Source organism: Achroia grisella, unplaced genomic scaffold (genome assembly GCF_030625045.1).
Source record: "Achroia grisella isolate CSIRO2021 unplaced genomic scaffold, CSIRO_AGI_Agris_v1 utg2156, whole genome shotgun sequence".
Taxonomy (NCBI): Eukaryota; Metazoa; Arthropoda; class Insecta; order Lepidoptera; family Pyralidae; genus Achroia; species Achroia grisella.
The window spans coordinates 334,294-356,637 of NW_026712714.1; the positions used below are offsets into that span (position 1 = coordinate 334,294).

The following is a 22,344-nucleotide window of genomic DNA, read 5'->3' on the forward strand; positions in this document are numbered from 1 at the left end:
CTCTAACAATTCTCAATGAAGCTAAAATTGACCATCTCATTCCATCGCAGTCAGAAATAGAAATTGATCAACGAGTATTTTTGGTGTCTGCCAGATTTGAACTCAGAACCTATCTATGTAAGTCCACCCATTGGTTGAACATTCCTTTTGACAAGACAAAAAAATAAGTTAAAAATAAATAAAAAAAATAAAAATAAAAATAAATTCAAAGTCAAAATATCTTTATTCATGTAGATCTATTACAGACTGTTATGATATGTCAAATCTACCGTCAGTTCGGAATTATTTCGAGATGAGAAGAACTGACAAGAAACTCAGCTCGTATTCTTTTCAAATGAATGTTGTACATGTTTACAATAATATAGATTCAACTTTGGGAGTATAGCGTGACCACCAGCATATGCTATTGCAAAAGCAAAGTCTAATCAGTGTTCGTACAATAGCATAAGCTGGTAACATTCTACCTAATTGAAATTTAAAAGAGCAAGAGATTTTGTGCGGAAAACAGTTTATCTTGTTTAAAATAAAAACTATTGATTATTATATACATCTGAATTACACTATGTATGTGTGTATTTAATATAATGTATACTGGAAAATTCCTGTCTTAAATCAGTCCCGTTTTTTTATACAAAATAAAAATATATTTTATAAGACCAATCTTTGAGATTTTTTCTCTGCTACAAAAGTTAATCAATCATGTAACGAGAATTGTAAATATGATGTCAAAGATCTGAAAAATGAAATACCTAAATATCAGCCCCGAAGGATTTGTAATTGCTGAGAAAAATTAAGATTTCTGAGGTCAATATTTGCGATGCGTCGCTTTAATGTTTATTTTTGTAATCTACAAGCTCAATAGAAAAAAGTAAGTAATTTTAAGAAAGACGTGTTGTAACTTAAATAATGTAATTGTAATGGGTGAAAACTGTTATTGATATAGTTTATGTTGTAAATAATATAAATGACGTAGTGGAGTAACTTGAAACAGTCATGCTCGCTATAAAGTTCAAACTTGTGGCGGCGTGGTGGGACGGGTCGATGTGCCTCTAATATGGTTGAGTGCAATGATGGCTGACTCATCCGTCATACTCGTGAACGGGTGTTGCTTGTGAGGACTGGTCTGTTCAGATTGCGAGCACTGATTAGATTTTTTATTTTTTACAATAGCATATGCTGGTGGTCACTCTATTCTCCCAAAATTGAATTTAAATGAATCTGTATTATTGTAAACATGTACAATATTTATTTGAAAAGAATACGAGCTGAGTTTCTTGTCAGTTCTTCTCATCTGGATATCACTCCGAACTGACGGTAGATTTGACATATCATAAGAGTCTGTAATACATTAATAAAAATATTTTGATTTGATTTGATTTGATCCTGTCCGTTCATGATTGTCGGCGAGAAATATAATGAAAAGTACCGTATAGTGAGTGATAATCGTTAAAAATATTATCACATCATCATCATCCGATGATAATGTGATAATGTTCTTAACGAAGTAGACTTTTGCAATATATATATTTATATAGACTATATATATATCTGGTGCGGTATGTTGAGGTCGAAGTGAATGAAACAGTTCACATATATGTACATTTCTAAGTACCTATATCTATAGTGAGTATCTCCTAAACTAAGTAGAGCTTGTGTTATGGGTATTAGACAACTGATATATAAATACATTTTATAAGTATATTAATTAGAAATAATAATAATAATCTCAGGACAATTCACACAGCGCCATCTAGGCCCAAGTTAAGCTAGCTAAAGCTTGTGTTATGGATACTAGATAACTGATACAAGTACATGTCTGGACATTTTAGTGAGCATGACTACTCATTCCACTCGACCACGTCACAGCTAATTACAAGTCAAGCAGAGCTTGTAGGCACAAGTTCTACCTACTTAACTTGAAACTAGATGGCGCTGTGCAAATTGTCTAGGGATATTATTATTAACTAGCTGTATCCGCGACTTCGTCCGCGTGGAATTTAACAAAAAAGTTAATTAGTTTTACATTATTTTTCTAAAATAAAAGTAGCCTAAGTTTCTCCTTATTACATCAGCTACCTGCCAAAAACAGTCCCGTCAAAATCGGTCCAGCCATTTCAGATATTAGCCGATACAAACAGACAGACAGACGAAAATTGTAAAATATGTTAATTTGGTGTATGTACCGTATTTATATTCATATGCATGTAGTAAAAAACGGTTATTTATTTCTTTATTGAATTTTTTTTCAATATTACAAACAGACTCTTTTGAAACAGAATTTTATTTATATGTATAGATAATATTTGATCAAAGCTATTCTGTATGTCTTTTGTATATCATGACTTAATATTTTTTATGCCATTAATTTTATATGTCACTAAACGATTACTTGAATGACGAGCGTGCATGGCAATAGTTGTTCATGCACTGGGTTTTCATTTAATGTTAGACATAGACACCTATATAAATATACATTGTAAATAAACTGGCTTTTAAAAAAAAAGTAATTCAATTGAGTTTCTTACCAGTTCTTCTCAATTGGATCTATATACTGAACTGGATGGTAGAAAAAAATTAAAATTATAATGTAAAAATTTGACGTTCAAAAGCGGCTAATATGTCTTACATGAATAAATGATTTTAGAATTTGAATTTGAATTATGTATTTTAATGACAAAGGTACAGCCTACTTCATAATATGGCTGGTAATCTTGATCATCACGTTATCACGTGATACCACATACGTCGCCTGAGATGAAGATGATGCCTAGATAATCGTAATTTCGCTGCTCTATCTCACCATACTCGACAGCCTCTGTGGTGTAGTGGTTTAGCATACCGCTTTACTATCCGATGGTCGTTGGTTCGATTCCTCGCAGGGTACAAAATTTGTATTCTTGAGTATGATTGTTTGTATCGGTCTGGGTGGTTTCTATGTATAATATGTGTTTATTTAAAAAAAAATGTATCCATGTATTTGTTATCAAGCTCTGCTTAGCTTGGGACTAGATGGCGCTGTGTGAATTGTCATGAGATATTATTATATATACAACCGAAACAGCTTACAGAACAAGCTGCTTGGTAGCTCTATTAGCTAGACAGAGTGGAGACGACTTTTACAAAATCCACCCCGTAAAAAATGTTGCAAATTTCCTTTTATAATCTCTCTAGTATGAAAACTAGCCAACGCCCATTTTCATATATAAATTTGCAAGAGAGAGTAGATGTTTTACGTAGTGTGTTGGGTTTTAAGCAGAATGTACGTGTCCTTTGCCTGTGAACGAAAAAAGATGTAACATATGTTCGAAATATAATCGACTTTCTTTTCGAAATCGGCTAAGTACAAGCTGTTGCTAGGGTATCGACGTCGCCCGGTTTTGGATTATGTACATGCACCAATTGCAGTGGTGTGTGTCGTGGCTGTGTGCGCGCCCTGCGCCGCTGCAGCCAAGCCCTAGGTCAGTACTCCTCGGTGCATCCAACTGAGTGCACCGCGCGTCGTCTCGTCCAGAAACCCCACCACAAAGCCATTATGGCATTAAAATTCACGATTCCTGTGCCTAATTTAACGTTTAAAAAGAGAAAAAGCAAAAAAAATACGTTTCACGAAAATAGGATTTCAGTTTTCGAATGTTCTCCTTTGTCCGCCGCCATTTTGGATCCGCGATTTCGAGACTGCAAGGTGAGTGCGCTTTCCAATTTCTTTTTTCGAATTCACACTTTTTAACATTTATAAATTCTATTTTCAAAATTATTTTATGTAAAAAAATAAAATGCGTTTTGTTACTAACCATAATGTTTTCCTTTCAAATTTGTTAAAAAGAAGCGAACAAAGACGGTACAGATACGTGTAGGTTTTAAATAAAGTATTGTTTGAAATTTTAATTGGATATTTTCAGTGTTATAATTTGTTGAATGAATAATTGCTTTTGGTACTACGTGTTACTTGGTCATAAATCAATAGATACGGAGTGATATGCGCTTGTCTTGAAAGATACCTACCTATGTTGCCCGGGCGAGTTGGTACATACCTGCAAGTATTGATCCGAGCTGTACACCTTATATACATACTATATATATACATATATAGTATGATTTTCATCATTGATTCTCATTTATGACTTTATATATTCGTCTAATATTACAAATAAATTATAATATTTCAACAAAAGACGACTCCATTGTTACAAGGTAGGTACCTTCGACTGCCCTTAAATACATTTCCCTTAATTATATATTAAAATAATGTAATATTTTCTACATTTTAAGTTATATATATTAATTTCTCATATAATTTATATATAGCATTTAAACTTGTTACGTCATTGTACGCCATTTTGGAAATGTGCACCGCCCCTCTCCAAGATGCATTTCCTTCTTCACAAGGATTTTATTGATTTCGATGTGCGCAATGAAATATATTTTAATTATATGGACATTTATTACTTCTATTACAGGTCAAAGGGTCGTGACTTTTAATGAATATATAAGATTATTAGAAGGATGTATTGCTACAATAACTTCGGGAATTTTAATTTAAAATGACATAGATTTTTTCTACGGATACATTTAATTGCGACATCGTACTTTGTCTATGAAATATCAATGATTAACTATTATTTTATTTGTGGATATATTGGTTCTATTTTTGTATCTGTACCAGTAGGATCACTGGAAGAATGTTCTAGATACATCGAATCTTGAACTATTGTGTATACAACTGGTAGATATAGCTTACAAGCTGTTGATATACCAATAAAGGAATTAAATAAACGATATAAAATTTATTTAGATGATATAATATAAAAAATATAAATAATTTAACGCAATTTTCCTTTGTGTAACAAAGGTTCTTTGTTCTACTCTTAGTTAACATCTATGCGTATCTGATTTTCTATCTAGCATCAGGCTAGACTGATGACTTTGTATCAAATTTTAAAAAATATACAATAGATTTTTTATATTTATATATACATTTTTTGTCGCTATGAAATCCAGGGCTTGGTTAGGGCAGTTAGAAACAGACATTTTAGAAAATCTTTATTTGACATTAATTGGTTTGTAACTGCAACTGTCAAATAATTTATACTTACACAATCATGAAATGTAAATTTCTGTCTGTCTATCTGTTTCGTCAGTTATCGATTTACCTAGACAGTCTTTGTGCGAAATGTATGCGTGGGGGTAATTTTTTTTTATATGCAACGGTGCCCGCGCCTGCGCTCTCAGCTCCTACCTATGTGAGAGGGGGTGAGTGGAAGGGGTTGTGGATATGCTGAGCATGCGAATTTGTAACGACGTTTTCCAGGGTCGGTGGCCATGTTGGATTTGACTGCATTGGGAATGGGATCGCCCCACCTTACAAGTGGCGACCTCTCATGAATATCAGAGGTATCACGTTATCATGTGATACATGTGATAGCTGCTCTTCCCGCGTTGCTATTCTGAAGGATATTGCTACCAATGGAGCCACTATGACCCTATACACAGTGCACATTTCTCTCCGGGAGAGTGATGCGAGAGTTATTGATTTGTAGATTTTTCTCATTTTTTACGTAATAATTTTTTTTATTGAATTCGTCATGAATTATACTGAGAGATGAGTATCGCTGGTCAAGAATGAAACACTCTTTGTTACACACCCAGACCGATACAAATTATCATACTCATGAATACATGTTTGTGCGAGGAATCGAACCCGCGACCATCGGACGTAAAGCGGTGTGCTAGACCGCTAGACATATAAATATATAAATAAGGGACATATACCAAAATAATATTTTTTTAAATTTTTGTCTGTTTGACTGTCGGTTTGTTCCGTTTACTCTCTGAAATGGCTGAACCGATTTTGACGGGACTTTTATTGGTAGATAGCTGATGTAATAAGGAGTAACTTAGGCTACTTTTATTTTAGAAATTTAAAGCGGACGAATTCGCGAGTACAACTAATTTATATATATATATATTTAATCGAATTATATGTTATTTTGCCGTGCATTTCACTAATTGATGGAGTTTAATATAACTCCATCAATATAAAGCCCTCAAGTAGCATTTATGTCATCAGTACCTAGTAATAATGTTAATTTCGACATTTTTCAAAGTTCTACGTGAAGTATTTCAGGTAACTCAGTCGAAACGTCTAATTTATAAATTTGTGGATAATAGTAATATATTTTTCCATTTCATTCGTGCTCCATTTATTAGGGAAATTTTGTGGTGCTTTCCCCATTTGCCTTCCACATCTTGGTTCACCGGCCGAAGGAGTTCGCCCGTTGATATCTGGTCAAAATTTTTTCCGAATGGAAATTATTTCTTTGCTAAAAAAACAATACATTAAGCGTCGTTTACGTCCAACGCTAGGGGAAGAGCTTTGCTTACTTTTTAATGGGATGGGGGGTAAATAATTTTAAACCATGTCACAACGCCGTCTTAGACCTTTGTGGTGTTTTATAGAAAGATTCACCTCGCGAATCTCCCACCACGTCCTGATAACGCTGCCGCTGTTTGGTCGGGGACTGTTTATTCCACATATTCGCAGCTAACCACCATATCTGATGACCATCACTGCTGTAGGCTACCAACGGGGTCACAGGTGGCGGATAGTGAATGGCCATCAGATATGGTGAAGAATTAAAGAGCATGATGGAAGATCGCGGAAAGTGGCAAGAGCTCCACCGACAAGAGCGTAGCTCTTAAATTATGAATGAATGAATGAATATTTGTCTTTGGAGTGGTTTTAAATATAATATCATTATAGGACACAGTTACCTAGATACATCAAAATAATAATTGCATTTAATAATGTCTAGTAAGACAAATTCAATATTGTCTACTAGGCACTGCTGTATCTAAACTGTGTCACCCCACCTTACATTTTCCTATTGTTATTTAGTATATAAGATCATTATTTCTATGTACATATTGTCAGTTTATTACCATCTGTAATATACATCGTCTCTACCAACAACATAGTATCATTTACCCGCAACATTGGTGACACAGCATATCTACCAACAAGCGGTAGTGCTTTAGAAAATCATCATTACATAGTATAAAATAAAGTCGCTTTCTGTCCGTCCGTATGTATGCTTAAACGTTTAAAACTACGCAACGGATTTTGAAGCGGTTCTTATAGATAGAGTGAGTGGTTTATATATATAGTAATACATGTAGACCCGTGCGAAGCCGGGGCGAGTAACTAGTACTTACTTAAATATACTTAATGTATGTAGTGAATTATAGAGCTAACATGCTCTCTATTAACAGAATCCTAATTAAACTTTACGGGTTAGTTACAGAAGAAATAATATATATATTATAAATAATATATATTAGGTACAGAATATATAAATAAAGAAAAAATATATGATATCCCCTTAGGGGTGGAATTTATCAAAATCCATTTTTAGGGGATGCCTACGTCATAGTAGCTTTATGCATGCAAAGTCTCAGCCCGATCGGTTTAAAATTGTCAAAGTTTCATACAAACTATCATCCCCTATTTTATCCGCTTGGGGGTAGAATTAATCAAAATCCTTTCTTAGCGGATGCCTACGTCATAACATCTACCTGCATGCCAAATTTCAGCCCGATCCGTCCAGTGGTTTGGGCTGTGCGTTGATAGATCACTAAGTCAGTCACTTTTGAGTTATATATATATATATATAGATAATGATATTAATAATAATTGTAAAAAACATTATATAATAATCGTTAAATATTAAATTAGGATATAATTGTATAACACATGTAATTTTTAGGCTAAACTTGTAATAAAAATTTGCATGTCTACTGTAAAATGTCATATTACAGCGTTGTCTGCTGATATCATCACTATGGCTTAATTGTTTACTTATATCTGTCTCGTATATAAACGACTTGCTTATAATAATAATAATAATATCTCTAAAACCGTGCGAGGAATCGAACCCGTGAGCATTGATAGTAAAGTGGTAAGACTGCTATACCATCGAGCCATCAAATACGGGTTAAAAAAAACACTTTGGCGTCTGAAATACACGATTTAGGTACACATGCCGTCGACTTTTATCAAAGTGTTTTAGTTAGTCGTAGGTAAACATATCTAGTTCAGTTGTAGAACATGCCTTATTATGCCTAATTTACAGTCAGCCCGAGTGGGCAGGGAAGTGAGCAGCGCGGGAGTGTAAACACGAGTGGAAACAGTTCCCATGCCATCGGCGCTGCCACTCGCGCTGCCCGGCGCTCCCTCGATTGTAGGTTTTTCGTGCGCGAGTCAAAGGACTGGCAGCGCGAGTGGCAGCGTGTTTTTACATTCAGCCCTCGCTCAGTTGTCGCCCGCAACATTCCCAGCAGCGCTAGTGGCAGGGGAAGCGGCTGAATGTAAACGTAGCAGAAAGTCATTTCTGCGAAAGTGAAATAAAATACAGTGCAATTATGATTAAAACATTTCTGTCTGCCATCTGTCTGCGACGGTCAACGGTCGTTTATCTGGCTTCTGCAATTCAATACTGATAACTCACGTTATACTCATTTAATTGTTGGGAATATGTTCTGTATCATTATTACATAGTATAAAATAAACTCGCTGTCTGTCCCTATGTATGCTTATATCTTCAAAACTACGCAACGGATTTTGAAGTGGTTTTTTTAATATATAGAGTGATTCATATTACGCCGACCCCAAATAAATGGGATTAGGAAGAAGCAGAGAGTAATTCAAGAGGATGGTTTATATATAATACATGTACAACCGTGCGAAGCCGGAGTGAGTAGTTAGTTATATATAAAAATTACGTATCACGTTGTTTGTCCGCGATGGACTCCTAAACTACTGAACCGATTGCAAATTTGATTTGCACGTTGTGTGCAATTTGATCCAACTTGAAAGATAGGATAGCTTACATCTCAATTTATAGATGCAATATTGTTTTATTAAAGAACCTACAAACTTACCAGTTGTAAGTACTTACTAAATTGTAGAGTTTAAAAATGGTTACCTAATGAGAGAAGATTATAACTTTGACGACCTCGGTGGTCTAGCGGTCTAGCGCACCGCTTTACGTCCGATGATCGCGGGTTCGATTCCTCGCACAGCACAAACTTTTGTATTCATGAGTACGATTGTTTGTATCGGTCTGGGTGTTTTATGTGTATGTATTTACGAAAAAAAATCCATGTATATGTATCAGTTGTCTAGTACCCATAACACAAGCTCTAGCTACCTTAACTTGGGTAGATGGCGCTGTGTGAATTGTCCTGAGATTATTATTATTATTAAACTTTAAAGATGTTTTTATCTTCATTTAAAAGAGCAACACACAAGTTTCTTGCTCATTCTTCTTGTTATGCATTCCGAATGAGTGGTAGAATCAAAATATGACTATTGAAAAGTGCTTGTAATGAGTTTATTTGAATAAAGATTATTTCTATTTCTATTTATTTGTCACTGTTTATAATCTATACATATAAATAAAATTGGAGTGTCTGTTTGTAATATTGAAATAGCCGTTTTTTACTACATTCATATGAATATAAATACGGTACATACACTAAAATATTTTTTGTTACAATTTTTGTCTGTCTGACGGTCTGTTTGTTTGTTCCGGCTACTCTCTGAAATGGCTGTACCGATTTTGACGGAACTTTTATTGGCAGGTAGCTGATGTAATAAAGAGTAACTTAGGCTACTTTTATTTAAGAAAAATAAAGTTAAATTTAATACATAGGGACAGACAGCGACAGCGACTTTGTTTTATACTATGTAATGATGATTTGGAAGATCATCATTAATTAAATTTAATATTGTAACTTATTCACAAACATTATTGACGACCTCGTTGGTCTAGCGGTCTAGCACACCGCTTTACGACCGATGGTCGCGGGTTCGATTCCTCGCACGGCACAAACATTTGCATTCATGAGTATGATTGTTTGTATCAGTCTGGGTGTTTTCTATGTATAATATGTATGTATTTACGAAAAAAAATATCTATGTACTTGTATCAGTTATCTAATACCTAGTAACACAAGCTTTAGATAGCTTAACTTGGGACTAGATGGCGCTGCGTGAATTGTCCTGAAATTGTTATTATTTGGTAGACACTTACAAACTTATAGGAACCATGTTGAGGTTCCTATGGGTTTACGGTCACGGCCACTCACGTAATCCTGGTGGTCACGGAAGGAACACAAATCCTCGAAACAGTGAGGTCACTCCGTGAAGCCTGTGAAAACATCAGGAGACTGCGCTTTTGGGAGCAGATCAGCTGGCTACTCTAGTAGTCTCGGCTCTACATGCACAACGGTCCAGATGAGAGTCTGATTACGGGGAATGGAGTCCAACTTATATTTACATTTTTATGTGAAACTATAATCAGTCTCGTAACATATTTCTTTGTCAATTCCGTTTGTTATTTAAAACAGAACACAAACACATGAGATATTTATACTAAATTATATGTTTTAGAATGCGCTGATTTCAGAAATAATGGCCATTTTCTTCTATCGCGTCATCATTGCCTTGCCTTTATCCCGTTATTTGTGGTCGGCGCAGTATGTCATTCTCTTCCACTACTCTCTATCGGTCGTCATATCTGAACATACTCTCTTATTTATATCATCTTTCACACAATCCTTCCATCTTTGATTTGATTGGCATGCTCTAAGTTTTTTCTTCTCTCCCCGGTTTTTTTTTAGTGGAAGTTAATGGAATGATGCACCCGCCTGCGGTAATGGTTTACGCTGGCGGGGCACCAGTGGAGGATGATAATAATAATAATGTCAGGACAATTCACACAGCGCCATCTAGACCCAAGTTAAGCTAGCTAAAGCTTGTGTTATGGGTCCTAGACAACTGATACAAATACATAGATTTTTTTTTTCGTAAATACATACATATTATACATAGAAAATACCCAGACCGATACAAACAATCATACTCATGAATACAAATATTTGTGCCGTGCGAGGAATCGAACCCGTGACCATCGGTCGTAAAGCGGTATGCTAGACCGCTAGACCACCGAGGTCGTCATAATAATCGATAAGATGAGCATGAAGTCAGGTCAGTTAGCACATGGTATCCAGGGGGATAGATCATAGATCGTTTCCAGGGGGAACCGCGTGGAGGTCAACCTGATATGGTACATTGTTAGCAATGGAATCATCAGTCCACGTTACTAACAATCCCCTCGCCCCGTTTTTTTTATGGATGATAATGGAATGGTGCTTCCGCCTGCGCTAACGGTTTACGCTGGCGGGGCAGCAGTGAAGGATGATAAGATGAGCATGAGGTCAGGTCAGTTAGCACATCGTCATAAATTCACCGGGAATTTATCACGATGGTTTCCAGGGGGAACCGCGTGGAGGTCAACCTGACATGGTACATTGCTAGCAATGGGGTCAAGAGTCCACATTACTTACAATCCCCTTCCCCCCTCTCACCCCGGCTAGCAAATTAGTTTTTTCTGTCACGTATATTGGAAATTAAAAAAAAGCACTCGTTTTTTTTTTACTGCCTAAAAATAATATATACATATAGGTATATACTCATATACTTACCCTCCGATCGATCCTCCGTCCAATTCAAACGGGGATCGAAATTACGACGGCCTGAGCAGAGGTTCGAACCCCTAGTGGTGCCCTCAGACTAAAGTCGTATCCGTCAGGCAGGAGTTGGCCTTCAGCCGCTCCATAAGTCCTTCCCTTGGTTTGGAGTGCCATCTGCACTCGAAAAGCTTATACACTTATTAATATTTTTAAGGAAACCTATTCTTCTATTAATAGATTGGAAGCAGTCAGAAAACATCTCTTTCTCAAGCAGCATCAGTCAGTAATGACTTTGAATGTCCGTTATAGAGTCAAAATACCTGCCCTTCACACTATTTTTAGTTCAGGAAATAGCCAGAAGTCCGCTGTAGACAAATCTGGTGAAAAGGTTTTTCAAGAAGGGTATATTAAGGTTTCTTAAGGGTCGGCAACGCGCATGTGACACTAGTGTTTCAGGCGTCCATAGGCTACGGTAACCGTTTACCATCAGACGGGCCGTATGCTTGTTTGCCACCTACGTGGTATAAAAAAAATGTTCAATAACGACAACGTTCTTTTTGGCCAAATACTACTTCAGAATCATTGCCTCGTTATTATGGAGACTCCACGATCCTTGTTGCCGATATTCTGGTCTGATCCGATGAACTCTGCCAGCTGACGTTTCATAACTCTTAGTAATATTCTCCCAGCATTGGAAGTGACTATTCGAAAGACGAATCCTCGTCAATTTTTACCCCTCCGATCGATCCCCCGTCCAATTCAAAACAAACGACGGGAATCGTATCCGTCGTCAATTTTTTCGGTGAAGCTGTAAAGGCCAGCTACGGCCAACAGCATTAGAGTAGTCCGAAAAAAAAATCGTCCATCTTTGAAGAGTGAAAACCAAGTGAAAACGGTGTGGCTTAAAGGTTCCTCGCCAGATACTTTTGTAATCATTTCGAAAGTTTCTGTAGCACTTTTCCAAGCTTGTAACAGAAGTTGATGTTTGCTATAATTTCGAATTTAAAATCTATAACGAGACAGCTAAACTTTGGCAAAAATGAAATTATTAAAAAACTTGGAATCTGAAAATTTCTATAAAATAAAAATACGATGTTTGTTTATTAATTATTTTTTTTGACAATTAGTATTAAATAAAAAGAACCACATAAGTTTATTTTTTGATCATATATTAAAAAAAAAAATATGTTGTTATTAATATCTATAAAAATGGGATAGAATGTTTTGAATATTTTTCCTTTATTTTAGGAGGTCTATAATCTATAAGAAAATGTAAACATATCCTATGTATTATAGTTCCTTTAAGTTTACAAACCTTTTAGTAAGTAATTCAAACTAACTTTACAGTTTCTTAATAGGAATCTTATAAGCTCTACTGTTTATAATAAAACAAGAGTAACTATTAGACCTACATACAAGCACTATATATTCATTCACACCCACAGAATAAATTATATCTAGACAAATAAAAAAAAAGTAAAATATATATTAAACAACAAATGTGCGACCAGCCAATAAGTTCATCTAAAAAATAATTTATGTGTAACATAACAGAAACAACCCGCCAATCGGCGTCTACCTGACATATATAAATAATAAAAAATCATAGCCCACAAGGGTCTAAGAACCCAAACCATCTTTGATTACAATCTAAATAGTTCCCGGTATTTCTTCATGGCATACATAACAAACCAAACCCCACAATATAGGTATCTGATAAAAAAATCCAACACAAAAACCGACAGATTATGGGCTCGATAGAAATGTTTCCTAGTCTTAAAAAAAAAAAATAACAACCTCCAATCATCGTCGTTCCCTCGGAATTTAAAAGCAACGACCAATCGTAACAAAAAATGGTTCGAAATTTGAATAGACCAATAGAGCGGTCTATGATTCAGGCGCATATCGACTGCAGCTGATGCGCTTGTTCCGAATTTGAATCGGCCAATGAGGTGCGCGCGCGTCTCCCGCCCTTTGACTTCGGAGCGGCAACGTCGCATGGCCCAGGGCCCTTTGGCGGGATAAGTCACTTTAAATTCGCGTCTCAGACGCAACGGACGGGTGCTCAGTTTTACTAATCTGTTCATAATGGCTACCTTTTGCTCTCTGTTAAGACGACATTTATTTTTTCCAGCGCTTTTAATTAATCAATATTTAAATTTATATTTTCCATTATAATCTATACATGTAAATAAAATTGGAGTATCTGTTTGTAATATTGAAATAACCGTTTTTTACTATATGCCTATGAATATAAATACGGTACATACACCAAAATAACATTTTTTTTTACAATTTTTGTCTGTCTGTCTGTTTGTTCCGGCTAATCTCTGAAATGGCTGGACCGATTTTGATGGGAATTTTTAGGCAGGTATCTGGTGTAATAAGGAGAAACTTAGGTTACTTTTATTTTAGAAAAATAAAGTCAAATTCCACGCGGACGAAGTCGCAGGAACAGCTAGTAATTCTTATAATTATTTGAACTATAATAACACTTTTGAATACTTATTCAAAAAATGTAATGACTATTCAAAAGTGCTTCAATGTAAGTTTATTTGAATAAATGATTTTCTAATCTATTCTATTCTAATACGGTACATATACCAAGTAAACACTACAATTTTTGTCTGTCTGTTTTTCTGTTTGTTCCGGATAATCTCTGAAATGGCTGAACCGATTTTAACGGAACTTTTTTGGCAGCTGATGTAATTAGGAGTATATTAGGCTACTTTTATTTTTAAATTCTTAAGTAAAGTAAAATTCCACGCGGACGAAGTCGTAGGAGTAATTCTTCTTCTAAAATATGGTCGAGCGCAGTGATGACTGGCTCATCCGTCATACTCGAGAACGAGTGCTGCTTGTAGGGTCTGGTCTGCTTACTTATCGCTACGACTGATTTAATCTTATTGTATATTTATATTTGAGCCTAAATAAATTAGTGCTGGTTGGTAGTTTGTATTCACACGTTTCGACTTGTAAAATGTGAACTTACAAGGATTGTTTAAAAGAGCAACACACAAGTTTCTTGCTTATTCTTCTTGTGATGAGACAGCTTTCTGAATAAGCGGTAGATTTAAAAAAAATGTTGACTATTCATAAGTGTTGTAAGTTTATTTGAATAAATGATTTTCTATTCTATTCTATTCTTATAATCATTTGAACTATAAGGTACATATACCAAAACAACACTTTTTACTGAATCCGCCAGTACAGCCATATATCTAATTATAAATAAAACATTAATCCAGTTAACATTTAATGAAAATGCCCTGAAACTTGTGAATTAAAATATCTGAATAGGTATTATTGTAATATATTATTTATCGTTATACATATATATTAGTTCCATAAATATAGTTACATTGTTTGATAAGAGAAAACAATGGTGTGTACCTACCTACCTATAAAATATAAATATATCTACTGAATATAAAAGCTAAGAATAATGATTTCAATTGCTCATGTTTCCGTAGGGTAGGCATAAAAAAATTGTTTTGAAATAAATTTTATTATATAGTAGCTGTTCCCGCGACTTCGTCCGCGTGGAATGTTATTTTATTTATCTAAAATAAAAGTAGCCTAAGTAACTCCTTATTACATCAGCTACCTGCCAAAAAAAGTCCCGTCAAAATCGGTCCAGCCATTTCAGAGATTAGCCGGAACAAACAGACCGACAGGCAGACAGACAAAAATTGTAAAAAATGTTATTTTGGTGTATGTACCGTATTAGAATAGAATAGAATAGAAAATCATTTATTCTAATAAACTTACATTGAAGCACTTTTGAATAGTCATTACACATTTTTTTTAATCTACCGCTCGTTCGGAAAGCTGTCTCATCACAAGAAGAACGAGCAAGAAACTTGCGTGTTGCTCTTTTAAATAATTTTATTATTACTTTACATTTTTAAGTTTAAGTGTGTGAATACAAACCACCAATTAGCACTAATTCAATTAAATACTCAAATAGAAAACAATATTGAATATATAATTTATATTCATATGCAAGTAGTTATAAACAGTTAGGTACATCATTATTACAAACAGACACTACAATTTTATTTATATGTAGGTATACATATAGAAAATTATACTCTTATTTATAGGTTATTAATAATTTAACATCCTAGTTGTAGAATTATAGTTATTCTATAAATTTAAGACAATAATCTAAACAATAGTTTGTCTGATGAATGAATGAATGAATGAATGAATGAAACTCTTTATTGCTCCTCTCACAGAAATACAATTATGTATGAAATGATAAAAAAAACAAAGAACAAGTTAAAGAGATAACAATGTTTTGTGAGAGTGTTACACGCTCAGTAACGAATAAACATTTGTTAGGTGGTGTTGTTATCTTTAAACTGAGGTATCATCTGGTGTTCTACAGTAACCGTTTACCATCAGGTGGGCCGTATGCTTGATTGTTACCATCGTAGTGTAGAAAAGTTTTTTGACTTCGGCTTGAATGAATGAATGAATGAAACTCTTTATTGTTTCTCTCACAGAAATAAAATTATGTATAAAATGATAAAAAAAAAACAATAAACAAGACAAAGAGGTAACAATGGGCGGCCTTATCGCTAAAAAGCGATCTCTTCCAGCCAACCTTAGGACGGAGAGAAGTGATTACATTTGCGTCTGGTGGAGGTGTAATGATGGTAACAATATTGGAAGAAATGTTATAAATATACATATAACATAATACATACATATACAATACAAAATAATATAATAAAATTACATATACATACCTATATATGAATACTAGCTGTCCCGGCAAACGTTGTTTTACCTTAAAATAAAAAAAAAATTAGTGGTGGACTACCCCTAACATTTAGGGGGATGAAAAATAGATGTTGGCCGATTCTCAGACCTCAATACGCTCACAAAATTTAATGAGAATCGGTCAAGCCGTTTCGGAGGAGTATGGGAACGAAAACTATGACACGAGAATTTTATATATAAGATATATACAATTATACATACATGTCGTATGTATGTATGATTGTATATATATTCATTGGGTAATATATTACGATAACTTACGTAAATTGTGGTTTTTGATATCTAATTTGAAGCTCTGCAGTGATTTTAGTCTTTGAACAGATGTGGGCAGTTCGTCTGATCTAGTGACATGGTTTAATATATACCTACATATCCCTTTTTTTTTAATTTTAACTTGGAGAAAATCCCTCATGGATGCCCTCCCACCCCCGTGGAGTATACCTACTGTGAGACTAGTACCCACTAAAAATTCCAAGATGTTCCTCACCCAACGTCATGTGCCGGAGTTGCGGGATCGAATTCAGTCCACCGAGACTATACCTACATATCTACGTCACATCTATTTTGCCGCCAAAAAGTGACAAGGCAATGATCACTCCAAAAAACAGCAATATTCATAATATTAATACTAGATTTAAAGACAAACTTGCTGTCCCCAAGTATCGTTTAGAAAAAGTTAATAGGTCTTTTATGGGAATAGGTATAAAAATTTACAATAAGATACCAAAGGATATATTGGAATTACCCTTAAATAAATTCAATACATCTGTTAAATCATATTTACTGAGCAAAGCCTATTACTCACTAAACGATTACTTGAATGACGAGAGTGCATGGCAATAGTTGTTCATGCACTGAATTTTCGTTTAATGTTAGACATAGACACCTATATAAATATGCATTGTAAATAAACTGGCTTTAAAAAAAAAGTAATTCAATTGAGTTTCTTGCCAGTTCTTCTCAATTGGATCTATATACCGAACTGGACGGTAGGGAAAAAAAATAAAATTAGAATGTAAAAATTTGACGTTCATAAGCGGCTAAAATGTCCTACATGAATAAATGATTTTTGTATTTGAATTTGAATTTATTATTTTGACGTCCAAAACCCCAATAAAAACCCATTGCTTACGTTATACGTGGGCACTCCAGTTGAGACCTACCCTTGGATGGGCAGTAGCCCAAAACCCCAATAAAAAACCCATTGCTTACGGTATACGTTGACACTCCAGTTGAGACCTACCCTTGGATTGGCAGTAGCCCAAAACCCCAATAAAAAATCCCATTGCTTACGGTATACGTTGGCACTCCAGTTGAGACCTATCCTTGGATGGGCAGTAGTCCAAAACCCCAATAAAAAACCCATTGCTTACGGTATACGTGGGCACTCCAGTTGAGACCTACCCTTGGATTGGCAGTAGCCCAAAACCCCAATAAAAAACCCATTGCTTACGGTATACGTGGGCACTCCAGACCTACCCTTGGATGGGCAGTAGTCCAAAACCCCAATAAAAAACCTATTGCTTACGGTATACGTGGGCACTCCAGTTGAGTATGATAAAATCAGGATTATATATACTCCAAATGAGTTAGCAAATAACAACGAATTTACGATTATAATTTCCAGTGGTATCTCGTCCAGGTCAACCTGACATGGTACACGACAACTAAATTTGTTAGCTGGACCATAGAAGCCGTCAAATTAGGATATGCCAACACATGAATGTAATTCTTCCGCACTATTGATCTCCAACGTCTTTTACCTCAACTCATTTGATGTGATTTGATAAAAAAAATCATCGGATAGCTATAAAAATATCTTTGGACCAATTCCAAATAGCACTTGGTGCCAATAATCGAGCGCATATCTTCACACACTTCGTTTCGTGTTTTAGGGGAACTGTCAGGGAAAACTAATGCTGTTTTTACACTACCCTTTGCCTCTGGCCTTTTATTAATTTAATTAGTTCAGGTTATAATATCCTATAATATCCTAACATACATATGAATAATATAATTAATAGAAAAAGAAATATAAATTGTCTGTATGGTCACGGCACTGACGACGGTAATCTGCCACGGTAGCGTCGTCATCCGTCATACTCGTGAACGGGTGCTGCTTGTAGGGACTGGTCTGCTCTAATCACTATGACTGATTTCCTCTTATTAATTGTTTAACCAGTTGGTTATGTTTTTTTCTTTTTGAGTATTTAATTGAATTAGTGCTAATCGGTGGTTTGTATTCACACACTTAAACTTAAATTGTAAGTAAGAATAAATTATTTAAAAGAGCAACACACAAGTTTCTTGCTTGTTCTTCTTGTGATGAGACAGCATTCCGAATGAGCGGTAGATTAAAAAAAAAATGTTATGACTATTCAAAAGTGCTTCAATGTAAGTTTATTTGAATAAATGATTTTCTATTCTTTCTATTCTATTCTATACACCACACCCTTCCGCCAGTAGTCCTCCTTCATGAAGGCAGCATCTTGCTGGGGACGCCGTGAAACTTGCATTATGACAACTCCAGCTGCGTCACCATCAATGTCAGGTAGCTCCTGGTCCGTAAGCTGTCGACATTGTCCTGCTCCTTTAATATATCTTTAAAAATCTTGCACAATTCACAGCTCCATCTAGTCTCAAGTTAAACTGATGGGTATAACCTATATGTTTCGAACAACTGTTATATCTAGTATATATGTGTTAATAGATGATAATGTACTGGTGCAGTATACTAGGTTGTAGGTAGGTGTAGTGTAGTGTGTTGTAGGTAGTCATGTAGTGGTGCAGGTACTAGTATTTTATAATATACTGTTATTTTTACATATTGCGCCTTTAGTTACCACCATCGTTGGCTGCACCCACCCCAGCCATACACAGTCCCACACAGCAGCGTATATATTTAGTGTTATGTTGTATTTAAACTATGTAACAGCGACTTATATTGCATGTAACAAATCAAATAATAATTTATTCGACTTACATAAAAAGTTGTATATCTAGATTGCATGATTTCTTGGCGCCATAGCGACGGTCGCTAGAGACGCGACGGTAGTGTTGTCACACTATTCGATAAAACATTCTATCGATGATTTTTTTTTATTAAAATTCAAGAAATATTTATACATGTATAATTGTGACCAGATTCAAATCTAATCATTTCTCTCAATCCTAAGGTTGCCTGGAAGAAGTCACTTTTTAGCAATAAGGCCGCTCATTGGTGGTCTTGTTTACAATTGTGTTTTTTATACATGTGTATGTAGCTATATTTTCTGTGACTGTAACTGTTAGATGTTTTCTGTTTGTACCTAAGCACATATTTACTGCAACATTTAATTTTACCACCTTGATCTCTGGTTCAGTTTGGACCCCCACCCACATGGTTTATGATGGTAGATAAATATCACTGTTTGTTCATACTGTTGTTTGGACACACCCAGTCCTGTTACGTAGAAACAGTACTATTGTTCTTCCTCGCAATAAAATCAAATATAAAAGTTAATCCTTGACTTTTCAATAATCTCGCCTTTGAAAACGTAATAAAAGTTTCAGGAACAGTAAAGAGTTTCATTCATTCATTCAATTACATATTCTTCTCATGATTGGTTCTCATCTCCTCTTGCAGTCTATTAACAGATTACTTTCAAATCAATAAATCATTTATTCATGTAGGACATTTCAGTCGCTTATGAACGTCAAATTTTTTATATTATAATTTTCTCCCTACCGTCCAGTTCGGTATATAGATCCAATTGAGAAGAACTGGCAAGAAATTCAATTGATTTTAAAAAGCAGTTTATTTGCAATGTATATTTATATAGGTCTATGTCTAACATTAAATGAAAATCCCGTACATGAACAACTATTGCCATGCACGCTCGTCATTCAAGTAATCGTTTAGTGAGTAATAGGCTTTGCTCAATAAATATAATTTAAAGATGTTTTGAATTTATTTAAGGATAATTCCAATATATCCTTCGGTATCTTATTGTAAATTTTTATACCTACTCCTATAAAAGACTTATTGACTTTTTCTAGACGATACTTGGGGACAGCAAGTTTGTCTTTAAATCTAGTATTAATATTATGAATATTAAGACAGATAGGTAAAATTCTTATCATATAGAATTTATTTATAAAACATTAATGCTAACAAACCAAAATGGACATACGCGTCAGAATCATCATCATCATTACATAGTATAAAACAAAGTCGCTGTCGCTGTCCGTCCCTATGTATGCTTAAATCTTTAAAACTACGCAACGGATTTTGAAGCGGTTTTTTTTAAGAGAGTGATTGAAGAGGAAATAGAAATAGAAATAATCTTTATTCAAATAAACTTAATATAAGCACTTTTGAATAGTCAAGTTTTTTGATTCTACCGCTCATTCGGAATGCAGATTCGTCACGAAGAATGAGCAATAAACTTGTGTGTTGCTCTTTTAAATAAATATTGATTTACTTATATTTAATTAACAACAAGGATTAGGCATGAGCCAATCATCATAGAAACTGCTACGCACATAATCTCTGTTCAATCAGATAAAACTGTCAGCGCTATGAATTTTAAGTTAGATATTTTCTACAAAAACATTATTATCATTTATAAATTCTTACATTTAGGAAGGTTTATATATACAATATATGTACACCCGTGCGAAGCCAGGGCGAGTAGATAGTATCCAAATAATTAACAAAATTATCATATATACGACCTCGGTGGTCTAGCGGTCTAGTCTACCGCTTTACGACCGATGGTCGCGGGTTCGATTCCTCGCACGGCACAAACATTTGTATTCATGAGTATGATTGTTTGTATCGGTCTGGTTGTTTTCTATGTATAATATGTATGTATTTACGAAAAAAAAATATCTATGTATTTAGCTTTAGCTAGCTTAACTTGGGTCTAGATGGCGCTGTGTGAATTGAGATTATTATATATGTATATAGAGATGGCAACATTATTATTATTATTATTATATATGTATAAAGGGATAGGGATGGGGAGGAAGGATATGAGAGTAATGAGTACTAATGGCTCCCATAGAAGAAGAAGAAAGAAGAAAAACATTTATCGACAACCATTATCACATTTACACATTTGACAAAGCTACATTTTACATATATATGTATATTACATATATACATATACACATACATACATACACACTTAGAACAATTACAAAAAATCATATTATGTTATTTATACATATGGTTGGCAACATGGCTGACACTCAGCGTATGCTGTAATAGCTAACTGTTGTGACGCTGGTATTCTGTGCCTGCCCAAAGCTACCAAAAACTACCATATCTGGTGTTTCCTCCTGGAAACCAGTTGTTAAATCTTAATTATCATCATCATCATCTTTGACGACCTCGGTGGTCTAGCGGTCTAGCACACCCCTTTCAACCTATGGTCGTGGTTCGATTCCGCGCACGGCATAAACATTTGTATTCATGAGTATAATTGTTTGTATCGGTCTGGGTGTTTTCTATATATAATATGTATGTATTTACGAAAAAAATCTATGTATTTGTATCAGTTGTCTAGTACCCATAACACAAGCTTTAGCTAGCTTAACTTGGGTCTAGATGGCGCTGTGTGAATTGTCCTGAGATTATTATTATTATTATTTGCTTCTTATCCCATTTATTCCTTTATTATACTCCATATCCCATTTATTTGTGGTCGGCGTAATATGTTTTTCTCTTCCATTCATCCATTGTTAATTCTTAATGATTAAACTATAACAAATTTATTACATGTCATTTTCATGAACTAAAGGATTACAGATTTCCCGTTATTGAATATATCAGTAATTGTACATGCAACTTATACAATAACTAGCTGTTACCGCGACTTTGTCCGCGTGGAATTTACTTTATTTAAGCAAAAAAAAATTTTTTAATAGCCTTAGTTAGTTTTTTTACATTAGCTACCTGCCAAAAAAAGTCCCTTCAAAAACGGTACAGCCATTTCAGGGATTATCCGGAACAAACAGACAGACAGACAAAAACTG

General features: G+C 34.7%; 1 long non-coding RNA gene across 1 annotated transcript in view; it reads left to right on the forward strand.

The window, feature by feature from the left end:
* The first annotated feature begins 3,484 nt into the window (after positions 1–3,484).
* LOC131842298 (uncharacterized) overlaps positions 3,485–22,344 on the forward strand; it is a 60,574-nt gene continuing 41,714 nt past the window's right edge. Inside the window, exon 1 of the long non-coding RNA XR_009357486.1 lies at positions 3,485–3,682. This is a non-coding gene — a long non-coding RNA (uncharacterized LOC131842298). The remainder of the gene's footprint in view (positions 3,683–22,344) is intronic.